The sequence below is a fragment of the Aulonocara stuartgranti genome (genome assembly GCF_965226115.1).
Source record: "Aulonocara stuartgranti genome assembly, chromosome: 7".
NCBI classification, from domain to species: domain Eukaryota; kingdom Metazoa; phylum Chordata; class Actinopteri; order Cichliformes; family Cichlidae; genus Aulonocara; species Aulonocara stuartgranti.
In genome coordinates this window covers 66,747,501-66,765,751 of record NC_138945.1, presented here as the reverse complement: position 1 = coordinate 66,765,751, position 18,251 = coordinate 66,747,501, and the positions used below count along the sequence as shown (strand labels likewise).

At 46.5% G+C, this 18,251-nt stretch overlaps 1 protein-coding gene across 3 annotated transcripts in view; it reads right to left on the bottom strand.

Moving 5' to 3' along the window:
- LOC309711243 (FYVE, RhoGEF and PH domain-containing protein 4-like) overlaps window positions 1–18,251 on the bottom strand; it is a 55,501-nt gene that overhangs the window by 27,322 nt on the left and 9,928 nt on the right. The gene's annotated exons all lie outside the window — the stretch shown is intronic.

The following is an 18,251-nucleotide window of genomic DNA, read 5'->3' as shown; positions in this document are numbered from 1 at the left end:
TTGGTTTCATCTTCGTCATTCACTGCTTTAGCAGTTACCTATTTGCAATACTGGGATTGTAAGCTGGGATTCCCTCTTGTTTTTAGCTTCTCTTTCAGCGCAGACTCTTCGGCTGCTAGATGCTATCTATGCAGATTGTTTTATATGGTGAGCAGTATCCTGTGCTGTTTTTGCTGAGATCACAGACCTGTGACAGTCTTTGTTTTCAGCTACAAAATGCCACACTTCTTGCCTCATAAAATCTGCACATCACTGTGCCTCTTTGTTTACCACCAGGCACCCTACAAAGCTCCAGCATGTGAAGATAAGCATGATCTGAACATGCTCTCCGACCCATGTCTAATGAGGGCAGGCCAACTGGGTGACTGGATGTGCTACAATCCTCGAGCTGAACAACACTACGGACCCTTCCCCCCGCCCCATAGAGACAGGAAGAGATGGAAACTATAGGCTTCCTGTTTGCTGTTGCAGGGATAATCATTCTCTGGAGAAGAATGACTATAACAGACCATTTAAACATGTTTGTCATGCCAGATGGCAGACGCTAAGTTCCACAACTGATCCAAATACTGTAGCTCTACCACAACCAGGGATACTAAGAAAAATAAAGTTAGTATCAGAGGGCTATGAGAGCACATAGCTGAGATCCAAACAGCAGTGTACGCTACAGTCACTGAGACCTAAGGCAGAGCTTGACTGTTGCAGTCTGTGATAACATCAACATGCCACAGTCTTTTCCTCTGTGTGCCTTTTTTCACAGCATCTTGCTCATCACAGTCATCTCATTTTTCTTGTCATCTCCTCCTTCATCCACATGACCTGCAGGTCTACCTTAAAAAACCCCCAGAAAGATCACAGCTGGTGTGGCAGAAGCTCCCAAATGTGCCAATCAATAGCATGTCTGCCCGATTACCATGCCTGACCGAGTCCTGGGAGACCTGTATGTTCATAAATGAACAACAATGCTTATTTATGATGAGCCTAAATCAACTGGATCTCAAGGGTCCAACAGATTAACTGGAGATTTGTGAAAGAGGAAACCTCTGTGCAGCATATCAGCCTGGGTATAAAAAGGCAAAAATGTCTATACAATAGTGCGTACACTATTTGCGTGAGTTCAGTGTTTGTGCCACAGAGTCCTTTAACTAGTTCTTCAACTAAAGCAGCTCTGTTTAAATTCCTTGCAAATCGCTCCTTTATAAAAAAGATTGCTATTAATAACCATTTATATTTACAACACTTTGGCAAAAATCTCACGACTTCCTGAACCTAATTGTAGCTCCAGATCCAAAAATAACCACATGAGAAATTCCCACAAACTGCCGCTAACGACTAAGTTGTTATTGCTCTTCTGATGCTGGCTTCAGTTCACGACGATTAAATCAGTGAAATGTGCCTGTTGTTCTTACGCACCGAGCAGCCGGAGGCGACAGACTGTACGGATGCCGTGTACAGAAGGTGAGCGACAGCACACGGCATTTCTGGAAGGTCGTGCCAGCAACAGTTCAGAGCTTCTCACAGTAATGCAATAGACGTGATTAATTTTAATCTGGAAATAAAGTCGTGAGGTTACAATGTGACCAACTACTACTAGAATCTACTATGAAGTGTGGGACAAGCTAACATCAGCAGTTTTCTTCTTGTTCTTTGTTAGCCAATATTTTGGGAGCAAATGTGCCCAGCTCTATAGATCTGCACATTTCTGTTCTATACTCCAAACAATTTCTTCATTCGTTAAATATCTTTGTTTGTCTCAGTTTTTTTTATTCTTATGCATCAAGTAGAGAGTAAACAAGAGAGAATCATTAATGCCAAACAGATCTGACTCAATGCATAATGGATGAAGTAAATAGATGCTGAATATAATGCCAATCAAACAGCGTGGGTAAGGACTTGTGCCTCAAACGGGATCATTGTGCTCAGCATGAATGAGCCATTCTGACTGGCAGCAGAGCCCATATTCCCAGCACAGACTTGGAATGCACAGAAAACCCCTGCAATCCTGAAAGCAAGCCTGCAGCCGAGCCCAGAGCCAAGGCTGGTGCTGTAACGAGGCAGAAAGAGAAAGATAGAAAGCAATGGATAAGATTTAACGTGACTAACTTCCTCTATAACCAAGCTGACTATGCTACTAATTTTCTGTCCTCCTCTTTCTTCCTCATTCTGCACACTCCATTTTTAAACCCACAGATCAAATGAGCTTGGTCACCTGCTTTTCTGCTCGTCTGCATTCACAAGCGCACAACACCTAACCTGACGCTTTGTAATAAAGTGTCAAACAGCATCAGCGTTTGTGGTTTGTGTCATAAGAGTCTTAACAGAAGGACAAACTGCTCCACAAAAAGAGGATAAAATGACAAGGCAACCAGCTTTATTACAGCAGAGGTAGCACTGCGTCCCAAGGACAGTGACACAGCACATTTAGTTTGAGACCAGAACAAGCTTTGATCACGCAAACGTGATCAAAGTAAGCCATATTTGTAGAGTTATGCACATTTTATTCACTGTGACACGGCTCGTTATTCTCCTTCCTCTTTTTTACTTCTCTTAAAAAAACAAAAACAAAAATGCTTTCTTCAGTTTGGTGCTATTTTTGGTCACATTACATATCTCTTCTCTTCTTTTGACGAGTTAAGATCTAACTCGGTTTTAATGCGTCTACTATTTTAGATAACATGCAAGTAGAGGGAGAAGAGTTACGAATGAAATGAACTCCTGGATTTACTCGTTGATCTTGGAGGATCCCTCTTACTGGGACCACACAGACACACTGAAGAGCCCGGCTAGTATAGAGACCAATCAATGCACAGGATTTGACAACCTCCCTGCCTCTTCTCGGCTGGAATGGCAGCCATGCTCAGAGTGTAGCTTGGTGTAGCCGACTTTAATAGTTTTAACTGTAAAGACAGTTAGCTAAAGAGTAACGCTGATAGCACCCAGCACACGAATGAAGAGAGGCGACTCAGGTCAAAGCATGAGTGTCATCCTTAGTCCAACAGTTTTATTGGTTAAAAAGCTATTGTGACTTTGCTGTTTTCAGGAAGTTTAGAGTGAACTACATGCAGTTCAGACTACATAAACTTTTATAGGATCAGAGTACAGCTGACAAGACAGGACGACTATAAATCAGAGCTGTGTTTGTACGAGGTGACACAAAATCCACACATACACTGCCTCACCTATTTTCCCACAGCTCAAATGGGAAGCAGCGTTTACAGACTTTAACAGTCTTTATATGTGTGCACGTCTAAAGAGGCTCAGTTGGCACTGCCTTAAAGAAAATTAATAGTCCTCTCCAGCTAACACAGGTCATAGCACACACACACACACACTGAGCTACAGCACCCACCAGAGCAGCATCCTGTGGTGAGAGCTCAGGTTTGTCTTTTGTGATGTGTGCTCCTCCCATTGTTAACCATCACCCTCAGCAGGCGTTTAATGTGTAAGTGTGCAGAATAGAGAACAGCATTTCATACTCTCTGTGGTTATGAACCACACACACTTTGTCTGTCAGCTCTGTGAACCTACCGCCCTATGGCTACAGTGTGAGCTCGACGGATGCGGGGTGCCGGTGCTGCTTGGTAAACCAGGGTAAAAATAAAAGAGACAGAAAGAGAGAGAGAAACACTGACCTTAGAGGAGGCTGTGTCCAGTGAGAATAAAAAGGTGCCTCGTGCCTCTCCCTGTGCTCTGTCGCTCACAGTAGCAGGTTGAGGCTGGTGTTAAACTGCTGCCTCACTGCATCGGTTGCATCCTCCCTTCCTTTTCACGGTCTCTCTCTCTCTCTCTCTCTCTCCCTCACACAGATACGTTTCAACACCCAGTCGCCCTTTAGCCTAACCTAGTCACGCTTTCCTTCTTCTTTTACCTCATGCTCCGCTCTCTCTACAGCAAATGAGGATAATAACATTCCAGCGGAGACGGAGCATATGGTGGGGAAGCGATACTCAGCCCCAGAGTAAAGCCCCCTCTGTGTGTGTGAATGTGTTTCTGCATATGCCTGTGCGTGTTGCATGGACAAGCGAACCCATTGTGTCGGGTAAGGGGAGGGCCGGTGAGAGGGGAAGAAGCCAATGGCCATACTCATCTGCCGCCCCTGCTGCTGGTGGCTATAGCACAATATAGGTGGAGAGTGTGACATGCAACAACCCCCCGCCGTGAAGAAAGAGGAGGGTGGGGTTGGGTGGAAGGCGTAAGAAAGACAATCTGAAGAGAGAGCTGATGAAGAACTGATCTCTGTGTAAAGAAAGTAGAAGCCTGACATAGCGGTTTAAAAAAATCCAGCTGTCAACTTCAGCAGCTTTCAGACTGACAGCGAGACACAAAATGCAGGTTTGAGGTAAAATAAGGGTGACTCAGTTCATAGACGTGCCAAATAAATCAGTGTCTATGGTGCCTCAAGAGGAAGCGTGTTACAAAAAGATTAGAAAATTTCAGGGCTCGCAAAATTTCAAAATCTCTGGTAGCCCTTCGGGCAGACACTCTTCAGTTTTTGGTAGCCCAAAATAAATTTAAGTAGCCTGAAAAAAAAGAGGACAATTTTTTGATTGACTTAAAAAATTGTTAAAACACAAATTACAACAACTGTAAAAGAATACAATCATCAACTCAAATATTTGGTTCTAATTGAACAGAAATTTCTATGAACTTGTAAGAACTGTGTAGAACATGGATCAGTCTGTGTCAGATCCTGAATCTGACATTTCCACTGAAGTCACGGGTAAGAGGTAAGTGGAACCAAGATCATTTGCTTTGTTTGCAAAGGCTGCTAAATTGTGCCAAAGGTAGTTCACTCTTTGCAACATCGCGCTGTTCTAAACAGCTTTTTCTTCTGCGTTTCTTCTGGACTTCTTGTTGTGCTTGGTTTATTTTTAGTAGTTTTTTTGCAATTGGCGTTTGTTCTGGGAAAGATACTGCAGACTGAGCAATAATGCATTTCTTGCATTTCTCATGGGTTCTAATGGGGTCTTTCTTAAAATTACTGGTCCCAGTAACAAAGGTGCTTGTCGACTCAGAAATCGAGGGAAACAAGACACACCCGGCAGAACATGATGTTATTTAGCTCGTCATATTCCAGCCACAGAAATTCTTTTGTCCATGAAACCAAAAAAAGCTGCGCTTTTGTTTTTGCCTCATAGCCTGATTTGTCATATCTTTTCCGTTTTGTGATCGGCTTTTCTTTGGTGGTCCCTTCTTCACCCTGACCTGTCTTATTTGGCTCTGCAGAACTAAAATACCTGCATAAATCCATCTGCTTTTACACAGGCACTTGCATAATGATCAGCGATTCTCTGCGCAATCAACCTGCATCACAGGTTTAAGCTTGCTGCGGGAGATTTCACTTGTCACGTTTGAATAGTAAGCTAATGAGTGCTAAGACGATGTCAGAGGAACTGGTGCGCAACTAATCTGTCACTCACCAGTCAGTAGCTGCCGCTCTCTATTCACAGTTTGCGCCATCGCAAAGTGAAAGTGAAGCAAAAAACAAGCGGAAATTCAAACGCGATTTCAATATGTCACATACTGACAGCTACGTTTGCCAAAGAATGCAAAAGCATTGACATATTCTTTCTTCCTATGACAGCCTGACGGGCAGGGCTGAGATGGATTTTGGTAGCCCGAACAGAAAAATCACTAGCCCCGGGACGTCGGGCTAGCGATTTTGTGAGCCCTGGAAAAAGAAACGCTTTATCAAAGGCATTCATTTACACCTTTTTAGAAGCATTTAATTCTCTCCTACAGAGTGTGCAAAGACTTCATAAAACCTGTGCGACAAGCAGCGCAAAGCTTTTAAAACCAAGGTCGTTTATGGCCAGTAATACACCTTTGAGATAAACACGCACTCTGGCTATGAAAGGTCCACCTAACATTTATTATTAACTATAAATTCCCCTGATAAGTATTTTTTTGTAACCTTCTCACTTATTTATTCCCGTATCATTATCAGTGAAAGAGGGACCCAAACAGCTAAAGCCATACCTCAATGTATTTCAATGGTTTTCATTGTCAAGTTCACTCTTAATTTTGTGACCTCTTCCAGAGTGAAACCCAACCAGAATGAAGGTAACTTTAGTTTTGGAAAGTGTCTGTTAAAAAGCCTTTTTATTACTGGTTTTTGTGGAATTTGGGTTCAAATGGAAATATGAACAGTTTTAGAGATAAAAGCTCAAAGTTAACAGTAAAGGGAAGGTTTTCATGTTTACAGTTCAGTCTCACAAAATTATCCCTCAACCTCTTGTGAAAGTTGAAATACAGGAACTAACAGGTTTTTTTTTAGCTTGATGACATGCACACACTCACACAAAAAATTCTGAGCTGGTTTTATAATCCCATAAATTCAGATGTCATCACAAACCCTTAAAGAACCACGTCAGGATTAAAACCTTCAACTGAAGACCAAGAGTGAAACAAGAAAGCATTCGTGGTGAGATCAGACTCTTTCCATCGGCGTGAGGTGGGCTTCTCTCAAACAGAAGCTCGACATGTGCCAGTATTAGACATCTTGTCACTTTGATCTCAGAAGTTACAGAAAAGTGCAGAGCAGACAGATATATGTTGTGGTCGGGGTGACTGGAGTGTTGACACGTTGAGAAAGAACACTTCTCAGAATGTCATTGCTGTCTGACAAAATGACCTTCCAGCCATGCTAAGTGCTACAGACGCACGTATAGAGAACTGTTTGCTTTCACAAACAGTTTCCTCCTCGTGGCAGTTCCCCCTATTAAGAAATGTGTGATGCACACACAATATTGCACTGTGGGTGTTCAGTACCCACGGTAAAGCATTGTGCACCGTGGGCACTTTTCCGTATTTGTTGTAAGCTTCCTTCTTGTGGTGTCTTTATTAATTCAGACTGGCAGTCACGGCGCTTCTGGCCCATTTTCTGTTCTCCTGTCCGCTCCTGTTTTCATCTCCCTTTGCCCAGTGTGTCTTACTAATGTCATTTTCTTTCAGGTCTTGTATAATTTCTTCACAGCCAGTGCCTGACATGAAGACCCATTAAAATTAAATACTTTCACGTTTTCCATGAAATGACCTGCTCACGCTGTTAGTCTCAGACACACCTTGAAACACACAGTCTGGCTGGGCCTTATTAAACAACACAGTAATTAGTGACTGAAAGGCCTAGAGAGTAATAACTACATCCAGACCTCAATATACGCAGTGTGTAGTGCTTCCTGCGGATTCTGTGTGTCCGTGAACCACATTCAGGAAATCACGGTGCTACAGAGATAATTGTATTCTCGTTTACTGCCTGGCCATTTACTGCAGAAGCCATTACAGGTCAGTTTAATCAGCACTCTCACACACAAAAATACAAAGACACATGCAGATTCAAAGGCAAGGAAGTCTTTGCTCCCAATTTTAAGAACCATAAAAATTGCAAGTAAAAGCTACGGGACAGTAATGTCAAATCTAAAAAGGTACTTAATTTAAACAGCGAGTATTTTAAAACAAGCCTCATGTTTCTTCTATGATTAGCACAGACGTGCAGGACTTCAGGCCCGCAGCGGCAGCGTTTTGTGCATGATGTAGACAATCCAAGGAGAGTTATTTAAACAAAAGGGGAATAGATTTGCTTAGCTTCCGAGATCAGACGATAGATTTGCCTCTCCGTGAATCGCTACCTTATCGTGGTGGAGGGGTTTTTGTTTATACCAGGGATCCCAGGGGCTATGTTGTCTGGGGGCTTTTGCCCCCTGGTAGGGTCTCCCATGGCAAATTGGTCCTGGGTGAGGGACCAGACAAAGAGCGATTCAGAAGACCCTTATGAAGAAAACATCGAGGGAACAGTTTACCCTGCCCGGGATAGGGTTACCGGGGCCCCGCCCCGGAGCCAGGCCCGGGGAGGGTGCCAGAGGAGACATGGGCCCATTCTCCCGCAGGCCCACCACCCACAGGAGGCGCCATAGGGGTCGGGTGCATTGTGTGCCGGGCGGTGGCCAGGAGCGGAGGCCCTGGCGGACCGATCCCCGGCTGCCAAGACTGGCAATAGGGACATGGAATGGAGCCCGAGTTAGTGCGTGAGATTGAGAGGTACCGGCTAGATATAGTCGGGCTCGCCTCTACGCATGGCTTGGGCTCTGGAACCAGTCTCCTGGAGAGGGGCTGGACTCTGTCTCAGTCTGGAGTTGCCCCTGGTGAGAGGCGGCGGACTGGGGTGGGTATTCTAATATTCCCTCGGCTTGCTGCTGGTACGTTGGGGTTTTTCCCGGTGGATGAGAGGGTTTGTTCCCTGCGCCTTAGGGTCGGGGAACGGGTCCTGACTGTCATCTGCGCTTATGCGCTGAGTGGCAGTTCAGCCGGGGGGGGGTGCTGGAAGGTGGAAGGAAGTCTGTTGTCCTGCTGGGAGACTTCAATGCTCACGTGGGTAACGACAGGGTGGGTGACAAAATGACCTTAACGAACACCTTGTTCGAACATAAGAGTGTCCATAAGTGCACGTGGCACCAGGACGCTCTAGGACGCAGGTCGATGATCGATTTTGTAATCATATCACCAGACCTGCGTCCATATGTTCTGGACACTCGGGTAAAGAGAGGGGCTGAGCTGTCAACTGATCACCACCTGGTGGTGAGTTGGATCAGGTGGCGGGGGAGGACGCTGGACAGACCCGATGCACCTAAACGCGTAGTGAGGGTGTGCTGGGAACGTCTAGCAGAGGCCCCAGTCCGCGAGATCTTCAACGCACACCTCCGGCAGAGCTCCAACAGCATTCCGAGGAAGACTGGGGACATTGAGTCCGAATGGACCATGTTCAGCGTCTCCATTGCCGAAGCTGCTGCATTGAGCTGCGGCCACAAGGTGGTTGGTGCCTGCCGTGGTGGTAATCCCCGAACCAAATGGTGGACACCAGAGGTGAAGGGAGCCACCAGGCTGAAGAAGGAGTCCTATCGTGCTTGGTTAGCCTGTGGGACTCCGGAGGCAGCTGACAGGTATCAACAGGCCAAGCAGAATGTGGCTCGGGCAGTGGCTGAAGCAAAAACTCGGGTGTGGGAGGAGTTCGGAGAGGCCATGGAAAAAGACTTTCGGACTGCCTCGAAGAGATTCTGGCAAACCGTCAGCAACTCAGAAGGGGAAAGCAGTGCTTTACCTGCACTGTGTATAGTGCTGGCGGAGCGCTGCTGACTTCGACTGAGAAAATTGTCAGGCGGTGGAAGGAATACTTTGAGGACCTCCTTAATCCCACTGACACGTCTTCCGAGGAGGAAGCAGAGTCTGGGGATGAGGGGAGAGACCCGCCAATTTCCGGGGGCGAGGTTCCTGAAGGCTCTGGACGTAGGGCTGTCCTGGTTGACACGCCTCTAAAATGTTGCGTGGAGATCAGGGGCAGTACCCCTGGACTGGCAGACCGGGGTGGTGGTCCCCATCTTTAAGAAGGGAGACCGGAGGGTGTGTTTCAACTACAGGGGGATCACACTCCTCAGCCTCCCTGGGAAAGTCTATGCCAGGGTGCTGGAAAGGAGAGTTCGTCCTCTCAAGGATACTTGAGGGCGCATGGGAGTTTGCCCAACCAGTCTACATGTGTTTTGTGGACTTTGAGAAGGTATTCGACCGTGTCCCTCGGGGTGTCCTGTGGGAGGTGCTGCGGGAGTATGGGGTGTCTGGCCCATTGCTACGGGCCATTCGATCCCTATACAACCGTTGCAGTAGCTTGGTTCGCATTGCCGGCAATAAGTCAGACTCGTTCCCAGTGGGTGATGGGCTCCACCAGGGCTGCCCTTTGTCACCAATTCTGTTCATAATTTTTATGGACAGGATTTCTAGGCGCAGCCAAGTGGCGGAGGGCTTTCACTTCAGCGGCCTCAGAATCTCATCTCTGCTTGTCGCGGATGATGTGGTTCTGTTGGCTTCATCGGGTTAAGGCCTCCAGCTCGCACTGGAACGGTTCGCAGCCGATTGTGAAGCAGCGGGAATGAGGATCAGCACCTCCAAATCTGAGGCCATGGTTCTCAGCCGGAAAAGGGTGGAGTGCCCACTCCGGGTTGGGGACGAGTTCCTGCCCCAAGTGGAGGAGTTCAAGTATCTCGGGGTCTTGTTCGCGAGTGATTGGAGAAGGGAGCCGGAGATCGACAGACGGATTGGTGCTGCGGCTGCAGTGATGCGGACGCTGCACCGGTCCGTCGTGGTGAAGAGGGAGCTGAGTGTAAAAGCGAAGCTCTCAATTTACCGGTCGATCTACGTCCCTACCCTCACCTATGGCCACGAGCTGTGGGTAGTGAGCGAAAGAACGAGATCGCGGATACAAGCGGCAGAAATGAGCTTCCTCCGAAGGGTGGCTGGCCTCTCCCTTAGAGATAGGGTGAGAAGTTCGGCCATCCGGGAGGGGTCAGAGTAGAGCAGCTGCTGCTCCACATCGAAAGGAGCCAGCTGAGGTGGTTCGGGCATCTGACAAGGATGCCTCCTGGGTGAGGTGTTCTGGGCATGTCCCACCTGGAGGAGGCCCCGGGGCAGACCCAGGACACGCTGGAGAGATTATATCTCTCAGCTGGCCTAGGAACGCCTTGGTGTTCCCCCGGATAAGCTGGAGGAGGTGGCTGGGGAGAGGGAGGTCTGGGCTTCTCTGCTTAGGCTGCTGCCCCCGCGACCCGGCCCTGGATAAAGCGGATGAAGATGGATGGATGGATGGGAATAGATTTGAAGTTAAATAGCTTGAGTTTTAAGTTGTCTGTAAGCTTTCCGTAAGTATTTTGTCTGGTTTCCATCCATGGCTAATGGATGGAAACATGGCTATAAAGGCTGATACAAATGGAATGGAAATATCAAAACCACACACACACATCAGCTAAGTGTTTCTGGTAGAAGGGGGTTGGCTAAAGTTGGCTAAAGTACCGTATTTTCACGACCATAAGACGCACTGTACTAAAAGGCGCAGTCTCAGTTATGTGTGCTATTACTGTATTTAACACACACATAAGGCGCACTGGATCATAGGGTGCATACAAGTACCGTATGCGTATTTAAAAATAAAGCGGGAGCAAACCTGAGTTCGGTACCTTACTCACATTTCTATTACCGGTAATCGTCATCATCAACAACACACAAGCATACAAGTGTGCGTATTTAAAAATAAAGCAGGAGCAAAACAAAGTTTGGTACTCACATTTTTATCATCAATCAAACCCATCGAAGTCCTCATCCTCTGTGTCTGAATTGAACAGCTGCGCTAAATCTCCATCAAACATGCCAAGTTCACTTTCTTCACTGTCAGTCACTTTCCGTGCCGTGCGGCTCCTCGGAAATGATGCCGGCTTTTGCGAAAGCTCGAACAACAGTGCCAGCAGACATGTTAGCCCAAGCATCTACAACCCATTGGCAAATTGTGGCGTAACTCGCCCGGCGCTGCCTTCCACTCTTGGTGAAACTGTGGTCTCCATCGGTCATCCATCGCTCCCAGGCCGCTCGCAGCCTTACTTTGAACGGGCGGTTCACACCGATGTCCAGCGGTTGGAGTTCCTTTGTCAGGCCTCCCGGAATGACAGCAAGCTCACAGTTCATTTGTTTCACTAGTTTTTTCACATCGGCTGTGAGATGGGCACGCATAGAGTCACAGATTAAGAGCAATGGTGATGCGTGGAAAAAACCACCTGGTCTCCTTACATACACCTCCCTCAGCCAGTCTTTCATCATTTCCTCATCCATCCAGCCCTTTTCATTTGCCTTAATGATGATTCCTGCTGGAAACTTCTCTTTAGGCAAAGTCTTTCGCTTAAAAATCACCATAGGCGGCAGTTTCTGTCCATTAGCATGGCAGCCAAGCATAGCTGGACTGGCCATCGGGCATACCCGGTGGGTCGCTGGCAATTTTTGTTTTTATAGGCCGATGGATTTTTTTTTTTTAGGAAGGGTATATATAATGAAAGGTGTTGGATTGACCAATTGGTCATGATCGACTCTGGGCTGGACCAATTACAGCCGAGGAGGCCGGATGCACCCGCCCCCTTGTTTAGCAATCACGTGATTTTCACGCATTGCATGCCGGGAACTCTTGGCAAAACAATCCAAGTACCGCATCAAATGCAAGCATTTGCAGTACCGCAAAACGTTCATTCTCCGGTTCCAATACCTTCTTGTTTTTTCTTTGCCGCACAAAAAAGGAATGTACAAAACAAAAGGAGAACAATGCCGGTCCGTACAAAGACAGACTCGATGAAAAGACAGAAACGATACGAGGAAAAAAATCAAAGGAGTGAAAGGGTCAGACCCTTACGAGCACACAGAGTGGACAAAAGACCTTAGCATGCTGCCCAACTTTCACCACGCTTACATTTAAAATTTATAATTATACGGTTCTTGGAGTGAGTGCATACACTCATGAAGTTTAGTAACTTCAGGTCACTGCAACAAGCCCAGGTACAGTTTACCGACGGATGGGTGCAGGACCTTGAAATGCACCGTGTAGCACGAAAGACCATCATACGAACAAAGGTAAGTTTACCAGTCTCACAAATCGTCGTCATAAATACACATTCGTTAACCATTTATTAATATAACCTTTGAGCTCAACGGTAATTAATTAGTAGTGGAAATAATTTCTGGTTCATTACAGAAATGTAGCAGTGACAATAATAAGATAAGATAAGATAAGATAACCTTTATTAGTCCCACACGTGGGAAATTTGTTTTGTCACAGCAGGAAGTGGACAGTGCAAAAGTTATGAGGCAAAAATTAGAATACAATAAGAATAAATACAGTACACAACTGTACAGAATAGAATAAAATAAAATACTATATACAGTAGAATAAAATAAAATAAATATACAATAAGATAAAAATAGGATACAAATACAAATACTATATACAACTGAGTAAAAATACAACGATGACAGAAAGGATTATTGCACTTAGTATTATTGCACATGTGTGGATGTGTGTGCTTGATCAGTTAAAGTCTTTATTATGGAGTCTGACAGCAGTGGGGAGGAAAGACCTGCGAAATCTCTCCGTCCCACACCGTGGGTGCCGCAGTCTCCCACTGAAGGAGCTGCTCAGTGCTGTCACAGTCTGCTGCATGGGGTGGGAGATGTTGTCCAACAGGGATGACAGCTTAGCCGCCGTTCTCCTGTCACTCACCACCTCCACTGGGTCCAGAGTAGGGATGGGTACCGGTGTCCGGTGCCATGATGGCACCGGTTCTGACATAAACGGTAGTAACCAGACCGAAAAGCAGCGCACATTTCGGTGCTTTTTTTTCCTGAGCTGTGATACACTTTAGATTCTAGCCAATCATTTTACGTTTCCGAGGATAGTAGGCGGGGCCAGGTACGTACGTTCTGTTAGAGCAGAGCTACAGATTAAAAATGTCCAAGGCGAAGCGGTCAAAAGTCTGGCTGTACTTCACAGCAAAATATGCAAACTCAGCAGCAACAAGTGCTTTAAGCTGATACTGTGATACTGTCAAAGGAGGTAACACCTCGAATCTGATGAAACACCTGGCGACGCATAGCGTTTTTTTAAAAGCCGAGAAATGCGCTGTATTTGATAGCTTGCTGCGAGACCTCACACTGTGCACGTTGGGTGGGTTGCCAGTTATCGGACCCGGAGCAACATCCCCCAAAAACCCGAAGAATAGAGTCCTGGCCCCTAGCCCTGCCAGTGTAGCAGAAATGATGAGGATGATGATGCAGCAGCAGCCGTTCTTCTCTGCGTGAGTAGCTTAATGTTGTTCGTGTGTAATTTACGTTGAGTAGGCTAACCACGTTATTACATTAATGCATGTAAGGTGAACTAGCAAACATCATCATAGCTACATGCGGCTGTCTTCTTGTTTGATGGCAGATACTCCCTTCACCCTGGACAAAAAGGCTAAAATGACCAAAGAAAAAGTGGAAAACAGTTAAACATGAGAGGATTTTGGACAAAGTTTGTGTTTTTTTTCCATTGTTTAAGCACTGCTTCCAGCCAAGAGTGATGCCATATATGCCCCATAGCTGCAGAAAAGGCTAACATTGTTATCTTTTTACAAAAAACAGCTGAACATGAGAGGTTTTTGGACAAAGTTTGTGTTCTCCATTCTTTAAGCACCGTTTAAGCACCGGCACCGTTTCAAAAGTACCGATTTGGCACCGGTATTGGATAAAACCTAAACGATACCCATCCCTAGTCCAGAGGGCATCCTAGAACAGAGCTGGCCCTTCGGATCACCCTGTTCAGTCTCTTCCTGTCCCCAGCAGAGATGCTGCCGCCCCAGCAGACCACACCATAAAAGATAGCAGAAGCCACAACAGAGTCATAGAAGGTCTTCAGGAGTGGGCCCTCCACTCCAAACGACCTGAGTCTCCGCAGCAGGTACAGCCTGCTCTGCCCTTTCCTGTAGAGGGTGTCTGAGTTATGAGTCCAGTCCAGTCTATTGTTCAGATGAACACCAAGGTACCTGTAGCTGTCCACAGCCTCAATGTCCATACCTTGGATGTTCAGTGGTTGCAGTGGAGAATGCTTGTGCCTGCGGAAGTCTACCACCAGTTCCTTGGTTTTACTGGCGTTGATCTGGAGGTAGTTCAGCTGGCACCAGTCCACAAAGTCTTGGGTCAGACCTCTGTACTCCTTGTCGTCCCCATCAGTGATGAGGCCGACTATTGCAGAGTCATCAGAGAACTTCTGCAGGAAGCACTGGGTGGAATTGTGGGAGAAGTCTGCAGTGTAGATGGTGAAGAGGAACGGAGCCAGAACCGTTCCCTGTGGGGCCCCCGTACTGCAGACGACCCTGTCCGACACACAGCCCTGAGTCCTCACATACTGTGGTCGGTCGGTGAGGTAGTCCAGGATCCAGGTAGTGAGGTGATGGTCCACTCCAGAGTTCACCAGCTTGTCCTTTAGAACCGAGGGAAGAATGGTGTTGAAGGCACTGGAGAAATCAAAGAACATGATTCTCACAGTGCTTCCAGCGGTCTCCAGGTGAGCGAGGGAACGATGTAGGAGGTGAATGACGGCATCATCCGCTCCAATGCCAGGCTGGTAGGCAAACTGAAGTGGGTCCAGTGATGAGCTTATTAGGCGCCGAAGCTGAGCCAGGACCAACCGCTCCAGGGTCTTCATCAGGTGGGATGTCAGAGCCACCGGCCTGTAGCTGTTGAGGTCCTTGGGGCGTGAAGTCTTTGGCACTGGTACAACACAGGAGGTTTTCCAGAGCTGTGGGACTCTTCCCAACCTCAGGCTCAGGTTGAAGAGGTGCTCCATCACCCCACACAGTTGGTCCGCGCAGGACCTGACGACCCTCGAGCTGATGCCATCTGGACCCGCTGCCTTCTTGCCATTAATCCTCCTCAGTTCCCTCCTAACCTGGGTGGTTGAGAGAGACAGGCTGGAGCCTTGTGTTGAGTGTGTATAGGGCTTTGGAGTTGACGTCACGCCGCAATGCATTATGGGAGCGCAGCGCCATTTTCGGGGTCTACGAATCAAACCAAACACACTGTGTTGGAACGACGACTACAAGAAAGATGCTTAAAAGCAGCTCAAAAGAGAATGAACTGTATAGAGACTGATTTCATTCAGAGGCGAAGCAGCGGTACTTGCAGAAAATAGCGTGCATTGGAAATGTGGACCAGTATGAAATAGGGCCGTGGAGTAGAAACCCTGAAGACCAACTGCTACTGACGTAGCCTGACATATTTTCGTACCTTATCTGTGGAATCAGCGCGTACAAGTCGAGTCTTTCCTCCAACTCGGGCCACCTCGCCTTATGTCCGCGGAAACTCAGCTGCGTCTTCTTGACCTGCCGGAGCTTGTTTTCCAGCTTCCTCCACTTGCGAACCATCGATTCATTAATCTTAAATTCTCTCGCGGCTGCTTGATTTCCATGTTCCTCCGCATAGCTGATGGCCTTCAGTTTAAACTGTGCTTCATAAGCGTGTCTCTTTGCCATTTTCAGGGTTGTTAAAACAACGATGTTCCACATAATGCACATACCTGACCTTTTATACAGGTATGTGCGATTGTCCGGTATATACGATCAACGCCCACACTTCACCCTTTAGCGTTCTCATGGTGTTCTCTACTACGTCCTCCTTACAACACACAGGGCGCACTGCGCTATAGGGCGCGCCGTACTTTTTGAAGAAAATCTAAGACTTTTAAGTGCGCCTTATGGTCGTGAAAATACGGTACAAGTCGTTTCAGTGGTTTCAGACTGGGCCAAAACAAAAACCACTGTCATAATGTCTATATCACAATGATACAGAAGAAAGTGCTCTAGCACAGCTGCATTATCTCGGCACGAGCTGTTAGTTTCAGCAGTATTGCATATGTAGACTTTTACTAATGGTGTAGCTTTAGAAGATCACCATAAGTCTGGTGGTGTTTGTACAGTGCACTCGTTGTACACTGGTTGTACTGGTTCAGGCTCTGTCGTGGTTTTTGGGCTGTCACCAGATAGCATATTCACTGATTTTTATCAGAAAGAGGGTGTGTTGTTTCTTTTGTGATGCTTTTCAGAAGTTTTGTTTTTCAGATGCCGAATAATGGACCTAGTTGAGTATTCACTGTACAACCTGCAGTGTGACGTGAGTGCAGGAATTACTGTCACGTAGGTACACATGCACACTTATAAGACGAGCTACAAATCCACAGGTCTTATTTACGTTGGGTTGATGAACACAACACAACACAACACAACACACACACACACACACACACACACACACACACACACACGGAGAAGGTCACATCAATGCAACAACATGCTCTAACTCTGAGACACCGCAGGTATAAGAAATGCAATCAAATAGGTGAAGCACACTCTGCTTGGTGGTAGATAAGCCATCCCTCGCTGCTGTACAGCCCCAAAGATGAATCAGCTGTCACACCCTCTGGATGACAGCTTAAAGAACCACTTCTGAGCTGCCTCACAGAGTCAAACAGACACACAGACAGACAGACAGACAGACAGACAGACAGACACACACACACACACACACACACACACACACACACACACACACACACACACACACACACACACACACACACACACACACACTAAATGTACCCAAATGAAGCCTTTCTTCTATTTAAATCCAAAAACAATACAACACAAAATGTAAGGTCAAAAATATTTTGCACAGCTTATTTCAAGTATTCTTATTAAAGAAAATATCACTATAAATAATAACACAAATAATATCTTCAGCTGACTTTTAAGACTCTGTCCCTCTATTTGGGCTCTACAATTTTGTTGTACATATACAATGACAGTGAAGGGCTCTTCTGTTCTATTATACGAGTGCTTACATTCAACCCATCAGCACTGCAGTCACTTTTCAGCAGACAGTTGTGTAAAGATGAAAAACCTGCCTTCATTTCAAACAGATTTTAAGGGAGTAGAATCTTATCATCCAGATGGCTTTTTGTGATGTTTTGTTACCTTGTAACAAGAGAATATATGTGCATACATTTTCTTCTGTCTAATGCCTCACTACCTTCCTCCCACTCATCACACATAGACACAGTCACACACACACACTTCACACTTTTTCCTCCCTCCTCATGGCTGCAGCTGGCAGTTCCCACTGCTCTTGCCATTTCCATACCTCTCTGTTACTCTGCATCCATCTCTCTTCTCTCTTTGGCCTGGGAGAAAAGGCGAGGGGAGGAGAGCACCATAGCTCCAGGCCATTACCCATCACATCTCTATAAGCTCAAAGCGGGCCTACCACACACACACATCATTAATTAAACCTGCACCACTTACCAACACGCCTGTTTTCTTGCACACACACACACGCACACGCACATATTTGATCCCTCGCTGTTTTCATTGACTCAACCCTCCCCTCCTCCATGCACACTGTTGAAGGTCAATAATAAATGATGGGTATGGTCTGCAGACACGAGCACATTCAGAGACACACACACAAGAACAAAAGCTTCAAATACACAACAAACAAGGTACACAAACCAAAAGCTTGTCTCTACAGCAGTAGAGCACATCTGTCACAAAAGGAGGACAGGCAACGGGTCAGCATCCACCCCCGCCTCACAACTTGCCCTGGATTGGTTCCCACAATCATGCCATCCCTGCTGTCAATCTTCCCCTACAAAAAACCCCAACAACCAGCTGAAAATCGATGCAGACTGTGAAGCAACGACCCTAAAGCAAAGCTGTGCAAGAGATAATAACGCAGCCAGACTGTAGCGTTTATCTAAACATCAAATTGATTAAACAATTAGTTTACCGGGAGTGAGAAAAGGATCTCGGCACAGAAAATGCTTTTGTTATCCATCTCGTCTTTCCACACAGTAAACACGCAGAAGA